Below are 10,628 nucleotides of genomic sequence, written 5' to 3'. Positions count from 1 at the left end.
AATCACCCAAGAACACAGACAAGTCAGCACAGATATCAAATTATTAAATATTGTATATTGAATCGATCAAATAAGATGTGTATGCGTAACAGTTAGCGTTATTTAAATATTCTTTGTTTTTAACTATATAAATATTGACTTTTTGGAACTGAAGTTGATTTATAAAAAGCATATAGGCCTATATCTACATCCGTTTGCTAGTACTTGTTACATATAACCCTGAATAGTCTTGTTTGGTGTTTAATAGGACATGCGGAGAGATTGTACTGTATTTATTAGGTATCGGTAGGCCTATAGGCTAATAGTAATACTAGGATGAACATGTAGGCTAGCCTGCTGGGCCTAAACAAAATAACTCTTAAACCAAAATTACATTTCCTAGTTAGAAAGCTGTCAACTGAAAAACAATTTGCTATCTAGACCTAGTAGTAGGCCTAATTAATATAGAGTCTTAGGCCTAGGCTAGCTTGATACAGACTAACATTGCAATGTAGGGCCTCCTAGCATATGCCTCTAGTAGTACTAGTAGGCCTAGGGCCTAGGTAACTAATACTCTAGTAGGCCTAGGTAGGCCTAGCCTACCTAGGTAGCCTAGCTAGGCCTAACCTATTCCCATAAAAGAAAGAAGAAGAAAACAGATCTGTCATAGGCCTAGCCTAGGCTTATTAGGCTAGGGCCTAGCTAGGCAACTAGGTCGGCCTATAATAGGCTAGCCTATAGGCCTAGGTGGCTTAGCCTACTAGTTAGGCCTAGCTAGGCCTATATAGGCCCTACCTAGGCCTAGGCATAGGCCTAGGCCTAGTTAGGCCTAGCCTAGGCCTATATATGAATTATGATTGTTACAACCACTTAAAAAACAGTTTGTATCCAAAGCTAATTTGATACGAAGACATCCTTCCACATTCTAAGAAAAACTAGTAGGCCTATCTAAGTATAAAAAGTGTATATTGCTAGGCCTATACAATACAATACAACAGATAGGCCTACCTAGGCTAGGCCTAAATCAAATTTCCCCGCAGGTTCGTGCCCAAGGCCGGCTAAGGCCTACACTTTTTGAGACTCGTCAACTTATTGTTTAAGAATGCAGATATTTTTTGCTCCGTCGATAAATTTGTTCCCGTAGAAGTAATTATTAGTTCATTACTAATTTTTCTGTTAAGGTATATTCAAGTAGGCAAATCCTATAATAGGATTTGGTAAATCATTTAATACAAATAAATATATATAGGCCTAAGTAGAACCACCAAAACTATTTCCTTTATACAGCCCTATTTAAAAATGGCCTGGTCTAACTTAACATTCTACCTAATTAGGGAGGCCGAGGCACTCTACTTGACTTGCTAGGCCCCCCACACTACAAGTCCTAGGCCTACCCGTTAGGCCAATTTCTCTCGCGGAGTGGTGATAAGGATACGCAGCTAAAGTGAATTTCCTCCGCTACACTGAACCACGAGCTAAGCCTACATATTTACCGAGACTTGTCAATTTATTTTTTATGGCATCAATGCTACATATTTTGCCCATTGATAATACATTTTATCGTACTAAAAGTACTTTTTAATTTAATTCATTATTTCTATACTTTATTTATTTAGATATTTAGTTTCCGTTTCTTGTTGAATAAACTACAAATAAATAAAGCTATTGTATTTCTAAAGGTTCCTTTAGCAAAATGGAATCACCTTTCCTATAGTATAAGAATACAAAAATATTTAGGATCTCGTTATCTAAACGATGTAGTCTGTGGGGTTAAAGAATACTCGAGCGGAAGAATAGAACACACAATAACCATATCTATTACCAGTAAAACAGCGTCCTCTCTTATTATTTCGCGTATGTTTCAAATAAAAGGGGAAAAAAAGTCAAATAATATCGAATTAATGACTAATAATTACATTACATTTAATATTTAATAGCATAAGTGTGTTCCACTCATAAAAGAGTATTTAATTCCAAAATTTTAATACAGTATATCGGAAAGTTAGATTTTTATTAGTAATAGATATTTAGTATTATTTGGATAAAATAAAACTGTAAAACATCATTAAAAAAACCATCGCGGAAAAATACTTAACCAATGTCAATTTTGTTCAAATTTGGTACAATAATTTTATATGTATTTATTGATCTTTAGTATAAAAATTGGGTACTTTACTAAATTTTTAGATGATTTGGACATTTTTTATTTTTCAAAATATGATGCCTATGGTTCTATAATACATTTACAACATTTTTTTACTAAAAGTGCGCCTAAGTTAATTTAAAAAAAAAATTGACACTAGTATTTTTCTTTTACATTATAACATTGTGTAGTAAATTTATCTTCTCATAAGCTATTAAGTGTAGGGCCTATACATTTATATTATAGGAGAACCCCTCGTTTGGGGTGGGGGGTAGCTCTTTCCAGGGGAATGTTTCCCGATAAACGAGTTTTTTTTTATGTTTTAACACTATAGCCAACCGCTATTAAAGGGACATGGACAGCAATTGAGTCGTCAAATAGTATTAAGGGACAATATCACAAAAAAATAAGACAAATTATTATAGTCATTTATATCATTATTAATACAAAACATGATTATATCGTAATTATTAATAAAAAGTAGGCCTATGATAAATTTTCTTGGGTTCGACAATAATTTTTATTGGTGAAACGTTGGCTGCTAATTCAATTTTCTTAATCAAGAGATCAATTATTGTTCCTTTTGGTATATTGACTTCAATATATTAGGGGAGAGTGAGATCAAGCAGTCGAGAATTAAAATTTCCATAATGTTCCATTACATTCGCCATTTACATCGCATAAATAGTATTTTATAGTGGATTTGGAATAGCTATAGATCATGTGTGTATTTTAAACTAATTACACTATATCAGGAGACAGTGAGATTAAAGCATTCGTGAATTAAATTCCATCAAATTTGTCATTTTGCAATTTCGCCTTAACGTCTGTTTTTTTTACATTCACCATTTACATCGCATTGTAAATGGTATTATTAGTTTTTAGTGGATTTGGAATAGCTAGAACATGTGTGATAGTAGTTTTGACTACATTATATCAGGGAAGAGTGAGATTAAAGCAGTCGTAAATTAAAATTTCAATAAAATTTGTCAACAAATATAATTTTACTATTTCGCCTTAACGTCTGTTTTTTTAACATTCGCCATTTACATCGCATTGTAAATGGTATTATTATTTTATGGTAGTTAGAATAGCTAGAACATGTGTGATAATAGTTTTGACTACATTATATCAGGGAAGAGTGAGATTAAAGCAGTCGTAAATTAAAATTTTAATAAAATTTGTCAACAAATATAATTTTACTGTTTCGCCTTAACGTCTGTTTTTTTAACATCCGCCATTTACATCGCATTGTAAATCGTATTATTATTTTTTAGTGGATTTGGAATAACTAGAACATGTGTGATAGTAGTTTTGACTACACTATAGGCCTATCATCAGGGGAGAGTGATATTAAAACAGTCATTTGTCAACAAATATAATTGTTATATTTCGCCTTAACGTCTGTTTTTTTTTACATTCGCTATTTAGGCCTAGGTATACATTGCATTATACTGGATATGGAATAGCTAGAACAAGTGTGTAGTTTAAACTACACTATATCAAGGGAAAGTAATATTAAAGCAGTCGTAAATTAAAATGTCCATAACATTTGTCAACAAATATAATTTTGCGATTTCGCCTTAACGTCTGTTTTTTTTTACATTCGCCATTTGCATTACAAATGGTATTATTATTTTTTATAATGGATTTGGAATAGCTAGAAAATGTGTGTAGACCTAGTTTAAACTAATTTCCATAGCATTGGTCAACAAATATAATTTCATTAGTTCGCCATAACGAACTGTTTTTCACATTCGTCTTTGCATTAAATGTAATTATTTTTACAGTGGATTTGGAATAGCTAAAACAACAGCAAGCTATATACCGCATATATCATTAAATTTTCTAAACAAAACACATTTTTCAAAATAATATAAAAATGACAATGTTGTTATACATATGTATCTGTTACTTTATTTCATAAAACAATACAACACATGGTGGCTCAAAGGGCCAAATTGCTTGTAATGTAATAAGAATATTTACTATTAAAAAAATTACAATATAAAAATTGCAATTTAAATATCAATGAATCAAGGAGAAATACATAAAACAGTAAACTTAGAGGCGTATGGCATCATCCTTGGAAGATGGCCAACAGAACACCAATCAGAAGAGTGGCTGCTCTGTGTAGTCACTACAGGTATACAATATATAATTCATGAGTCATTAAGTAATTGAATATAATATGGAATTGGGCTATTAAAGAATCAGGTTTTGTATAAATTGAGTGATTTTATTACAATTAGGTTTTGTCTATTATGTTTTTGGTAACGAGCGGGAGGTACGAGGTCAGAAGAATGAGGCTTAGTTATCAAACCCTTTAAGAGCAGAATGAATTTCTAGGACTAGTTTAAATTCCAAGGATAATACAACATACCCATTTCTGTATAGTTTCAATAGTATTACTTAGACCTGGGTGCCACACAACATCTGCATCTTCTTATATATCCTTTGTGGACGGTTGTTTTGTGAAGCCCAGATTGTTTAAGGGTTCGCAATATAAATAGTTTTCTACTGGGCCTGGGTAACAATGTTATCAATTGTTTGTTTGACTTAAGATTATTCTGAAGGGTACCACCAAAAAATAAAGTCTAAACAATAGTAATTGGTTAATTATCATTAAAGCAAAATTGTGTTTATGGTGGTTTTTTTTCAAAGCAGACATGCAATTCATGACTTTTTAGTTAAGCAGCAGAGAATTTTGAGTACACACCAATCAAATAAAACATTAAGGGTGTATATTAGTCGTGAATTAAAACTTGTTTTGTCAACATATATGTTTTTTATTTTACCTTAACATAGGCCTACTGTTTTTTTACATTCGCCATTTATATTGCCATAAATATAATAAATACTAATATTATGCTATAAATAATATTATTTTTCACATTGATGTTTTATGTATATAAATATATATATCTTTTTTATTTCTCTAGCCTAATAATACGCGAGAAATTAGTCTGCGGGATTGCTATGTTGACGTTGCTACAGGTTACTGCTGGATAGCCGTCTGTATACATATTTTTGTCCACACCAAACTCTCAGCTTTTTAAAAGATCTAAATGAGAAAACAATAATTTATAAGTTATTGTATTTTTTATTTATTTATTGATTCTCCTTTAAAGCAGAGAAATGCTCTAAGAAAAGATTCGAACCATAAAAATATATATATATATATATCTGTATCTTTTCGACAAATTAAAAAAAAATATCCACAATTATGTATAATGACTGCTTTCATGACAACAAGTTTCAATACAAAACACACAACATATAACATATGAATAAGTATGAGAGCCATTGGAAAAAATATTTCCTTGAACATATCAGTACTAGGTGATGGGTTATACAGCTGTATCAGATATGTCATAAAACCTCCAGTTACAGCTACCAAATCAATATGTCTTATTTGATCAGTAATTGAACAATAAAACTTGATGATAGATGCATTTGAGATGAGACTGGAGAAGAATTCTAAGAGTTAGATGTACAGAGGGAAAAACTAATGAATGGGTGAGGGGACAGGTTTGTCTCGGAGAAGTTTCCTACAGGAGGTACAAAGAATGAAGGCTAGAAATACAGAATTGGAAGGTGTGAATTCCATTGAAGGAAAGACGGAAAGGAATTGATAAACATATTGTCTAAATCAAAATGAAAAAAAGATTACAATTAATTATTCTAGTGAAAGACTGCCACAAAAATTGTAGTATTATATGATATCCCTTTGTCACAAGAATGCTTGCAGATGGTAAAACCAAAAAGGTGGAATAGACATTTACCATTACCAATCAGGTAAAACAATATCACTAGCTAATACTGGTTTATCTTTATTTCCGGGTTTTCAATATGGACCATTACATTACCGTGGGCTTGAAAAAGACAAAATCTATGCACTGAGACTAAACAAGGGCCACTTTGATAGAAAAATGGCCATCACACAAACCGCTAAAAGAGATCTCAAATGGTGGATTGAAAATGCTAAATCGGTAACAAAGAAAATAGATCATGGGGTACCCTCTGTAAACCTAACTAGTGATGTTTCGGGCCTCGGATGGGGTGCGTCAAACGGTTCTAATCACATAGGAGGGAGATGGGATTCAAAGGAAATTAAAAAAATCAAGTCAAATGAAATAAACTATCTAGAAATGAAGGCTGCCTTGTTTGCACTAAAAGCCTTTTGTGTAAATAGTTCAAATAGCCATGTTTTGATAAAAATTGACAATACCACTGCAGTGGTGTATATAAATAACATGGGTGGGGGGGGGGGGGGAATAAAATCACAGGCTTGCAATGCTATGGCAAAAGATTTGGGAATGATGCATACCCAGAGACATATTTGTCACTGCTCAATACATACCTGGAATTCAAAATGTTATTGCTGATACAAAATCTAGGAAGTTTAATGACCAAATAGAATGGGAACTTGATGGGGCAGTTTTTCAAAAACAGTTGTTAAAAACAGAAGTTAAATGACCTCATATTGTGTACATCGGGAACAGATTAACAAGGAATTCCATATGCTCCCTTGAAAAGAAATAGGCATCTACTGTATTTTTTGTAAGTTACCCTTGTTCACATTTTCACAACATATTTTGGTGCCTCAAGACTCCCTGCCAATTTAATTTGAATAAACAAAAAACGAGTCACATAACCAATTTATAACTAACTATAATTATTATAAATACAGAGTGATAGAATATTAATTGTTTGATATAGTTTATTATATAATTTATTTATTGTTAATATCAAGGAAGGTCTGCAGCTGCTATGTGTGTACCTTAAATAGATGATTGCCAACACATGGTTTAAGAAGCAAGACTATAAAGCTATACACACATATAGAAGTGGTGGACAGCAGACACAAATTGATATGCCTTTAATGAGATCTTGTATTATAAACTACTGAGAGGTGCCAACGTAGATGCTACCAATTCCATCCCATGGGGAAGATATAATGGCAGAAACCAAATAGAACCAGTTCAGAATGATTATAATAGAGACAGCAGTTAGGAAAGAAAGGGACACGGATGATTGGTGGTACAAAGGAAATACAGGAGGGTGAAATGGAAATAAGAGATTAGAAGATAACTTGAACTCCAGCCAGTAAAGCACGAGAATGATATAAGCAGGCTATGTCAGTTGCAAGGTACGCTAAGAGAAAGCAAGTGAAGAGCTGTATGAACAGTTACAAACCCAATAACTGATAGGAAGGATGAGCAAGGCTAAGAAAAAAGGTGTAACATGCCAGCAATCTGTGAGTCTTCAGGCATAGATATAGATATCAACTAAAGTAGGTTACGTATCTAGGCAGCTGGTTGCATGAGAACAGAGAACTGAAGAAGAAGACTGCAAGGAACAGGAAATGAGGAAGAATGTTAGAGGAGTGATATATGACGAGATACCAAGGAAGTTAGAGCCAGGGTTAAGACTATATGACTAGACCAGTAGGCATGCATGGGGCGGAAACTCGATGGCAGATAAAGAAACTGGAGGCTGTTGAGATGAGATGCATGAAAGGAGTGAAATTATAAGTTAGACAAATGAGGGATAACATTCATGAATGCAGGCTAAGATAGTATGGGATATGAAGATGAGGGAGAAGAATGCTATAATCGGATGGATTGCAGAAAGAGTAGGAATGGGTAGAAGACCAATAGGGGGTGGCGAGAAAGAGATGGTTACACTGTATTAAGCATAATGGAAGAGAAGTGGACCTAGGTATACTACTGTAGATGGGGATCGAAAAAAAGGTGGAGGACAAGAAGGCCTGGCACCATAAGTGGACAAACGAGATTATGATGATTAAGATATTGCTAAAGAAACTCTTTGATAGTGGAAATTGCAACACACTATAAATTAAAGAAATACTGACAGCACAATAATATTTAGTTTGTTGTATTAATAAAAGTCAATTTAAACTTGGGACTAACTTCTAAATTACTTTTATACTGAGAAAAGAATGAATTAATAAAATTCTTTCTGTATTTAGGGAAATTGCCAAGATTAACCATAAGCGAATTCATTACAAGGCGTAAAAATGATTAATTTTGAACACCTATTGTAACAGAAGATAAATTGTAAAATGAATTGATGAATTACCTAGGATTCTTTTTGCCAGAGATTGTCGCAATTGATCTGGAAAACATGGACGATGGTTTGGTGGACACATCTGCTAAAAAATCGCCATGTTTACGTAAAACATCTGGCAGATCTACAGTACAAGAAAATAATAAACAGAAAAACACATGTATGTGAATATGTACAAAACAATAGTCAACATTTATAATAACAGACAAATCCCAGAATTAGGTAATTTGCTGACAGTAATATCCAATTAAAAAAAAAATATATGAAATAGGAGTACTGTATATCAAAACATACATCACATGAATATGGGTGGAATTTATTAGTTTCAATATTAAATATAAATATTAAACATGAAACTTACAATTACACTCCATACAGCAACCACTTCATTCAGTTTGTCAATTTGATTGAGAAGCTTTTCATTCATCAACTCTGCTCAGCTCCACATTTTCTGATTTTATATCCATATCATCAATCAATAGCGAACAAAAATATATCAAATCATAGTTTGGCAATTAATAGGTTTCCTGTGTAAAGACACAATGACACATTACTACACCAACACTCAAGTTACATAGCAGCATTTTAACATAGCATTTGTTTTTAAATCACAACAACTAATTTGATATTGACTATGATCAGATGATTTACAATATAATAATATAACACCTTGTCTATAATACAATTAAGGATTGGTTTTTCCAGTTGCGACAACATTCTGAACATTCTCCTGAATATTGTAGAGAAAAAAATCAAAACAAAATGAATTCATGCTCATTAATGTGAAATTTAAAAATCTGGTTTACCAAAAGAGAAATTTATATAAAATGAAAAATACCTTGAAATGACCTTATCTTGTGAACATCGGACACAGATTAACAAGGAATTCCATATGCTCCCTTGAAAAGAAATAGGCATCTACTGTATTTTTTGTAAGTTACCCTTGTTCACATTTTCACAACATATTTTGGTGCCTCAAGACTTCCTACCAATTAAATCTGAATAAACAAAAACGAGTCACATAACCAATTTATAACTAACTATAATTATTATAAATACAGAGTGATAGAATATTAATTGTTTGATATAGTTTATTATATAATTTATTTATTGTTAATATCAAGGAAGGTCTGCAGCTGCTATGTGTGTACCTTAAATAGATGATTGCCATCACATGGTTTAAGAAGGAAGACTATAAAGCTATACACACATTAGAAGTGGTGGACAGCAGACACAAATTGATATGCCTTTAATGAGGCTATAGCTAAACTAAGATCTTGTATTATAAACTACTGAGAGGTGCCAACGTAGATGCCACCAATTCCATCCCATAGGGAAGATATAATGGCAGAAACCAAATAGAACCAGTTCAGAATGATTATAATAGAGACAGCAGTTAGGATAGAAAGGGAACACGGATTAACAATAGCCAGTAAATCATGGTCTGGTGTTAAAATTCTGAATTTTCCACTGATGCAGCTGAAACTGAATTGCACTACACTGCATACAATATTAGTAAGCCTATTATATGATTACCTTTTCCTTCAAATAGAATACAGCAAAATGTCCATCCGGGTCTTTGTATTGTAATATGTGAAGCTTCAAAACACATATCCAGTCGTCTTCTGTTGGTCATTTTGAGATTTTTTTCTTCTGAAGAAACAATAACAATTCTACTAATGTTAAATTAATTATTAATTATTAGGTCGTACAGACAGTGACCAACGGCTTTGTGTCTTGTCTGAAGAATCACCCAAGAACACAGACAAGTCAGCACAGATCTCAAATTATTAAATATTGTATATTGAATCGATCAAATAAGATGTGTATGCGTAACAGTTAGCGTTATTTAAATATTATTTGTTTTTAACTATATAAATATTGACTTTTTGGAACTGAAGTTGATTTATAAAAAGCATATAGGCCTAGGCTATATCTATATCCGTTTGCTAGTACTTGTTACATATAACCCTGAATAGTCTTGTTTGGTGTTTAATAGGACATGCGGAGAGATTGTACTGTATTTATTAGGTATCGGTAGGCCTATAGGCTAATACTAGGATGAACATGTAGGCTAGCCTGCTGGGCCTAAACAAAATAACTCTTAAACCAAAATTACATTTCCTAGTTAGAAAGCTGTCAACTGAAAAACAATTTGCTATCTAGGCCTAGACCTAGTAGTAGGCCTAATTAATATAGAGTCTTAGGCCTAGGCTAGCTTGATACAGACTAACAATGTAGGGCCTCCTAGCATATGCCTCTAGTAGGCCTAGGCCTAGCTAGGTAACTAATACTACTAGGCCTAGGCCTCTAGCCCTAACCTATTCCCATAAAAGAAAGAAGAAGAAAACAGATCTGTCATAGGCCTAGCCTAGGCCTAGGCTTTTTAGGCTAGGGCCTAGCTAGGCAACTA

General features: G+C 32.9%; 1 long non-coding RNA gene across 1 annotated transcript; it reads right to left on the bottom strand.

Moving 5' to 3' along the window:
- Positions 1 to 4,027: 4,027 nt before the first annotated feature.
- On the bottom strand, positions 4,028 to 8,907 carry LOC140039773 (uncharacterized). Its single transcript, XR_011842585.1, has 3 exons — positions 8,577 to 8,907; positions 8,228 to 8,339; positions 4,028 to 5,186 (listed from the first exon to the last, which is right to left on the bottom strand). It is a non-coding gene; the product is annotated as an uncharacterized lncRNA (long non-coding RNA).
- Between the last annotated feature and the right edge of the window lie 1,721 nt (positions 8,908 to 10,628).

The sequence above is a fragment of the Antedon mediterranea genome, chromosome 2, assembly GCF_964355755.1.
Source record: "Antedon mediterranea chromosome 2, ecAntMedi1.1, whole genome shotgun sequence".
Taxonomy (NCBI): domain Eukaryota; kingdom Metazoa; phylum Echinodermata; class Crinoidea; order Comatulida; family Antedonidae; genus Antedon; species Antedon mediterranea.
This window is presented reverse-complemented; position numbering and strand designations above follow the sequence as displayed.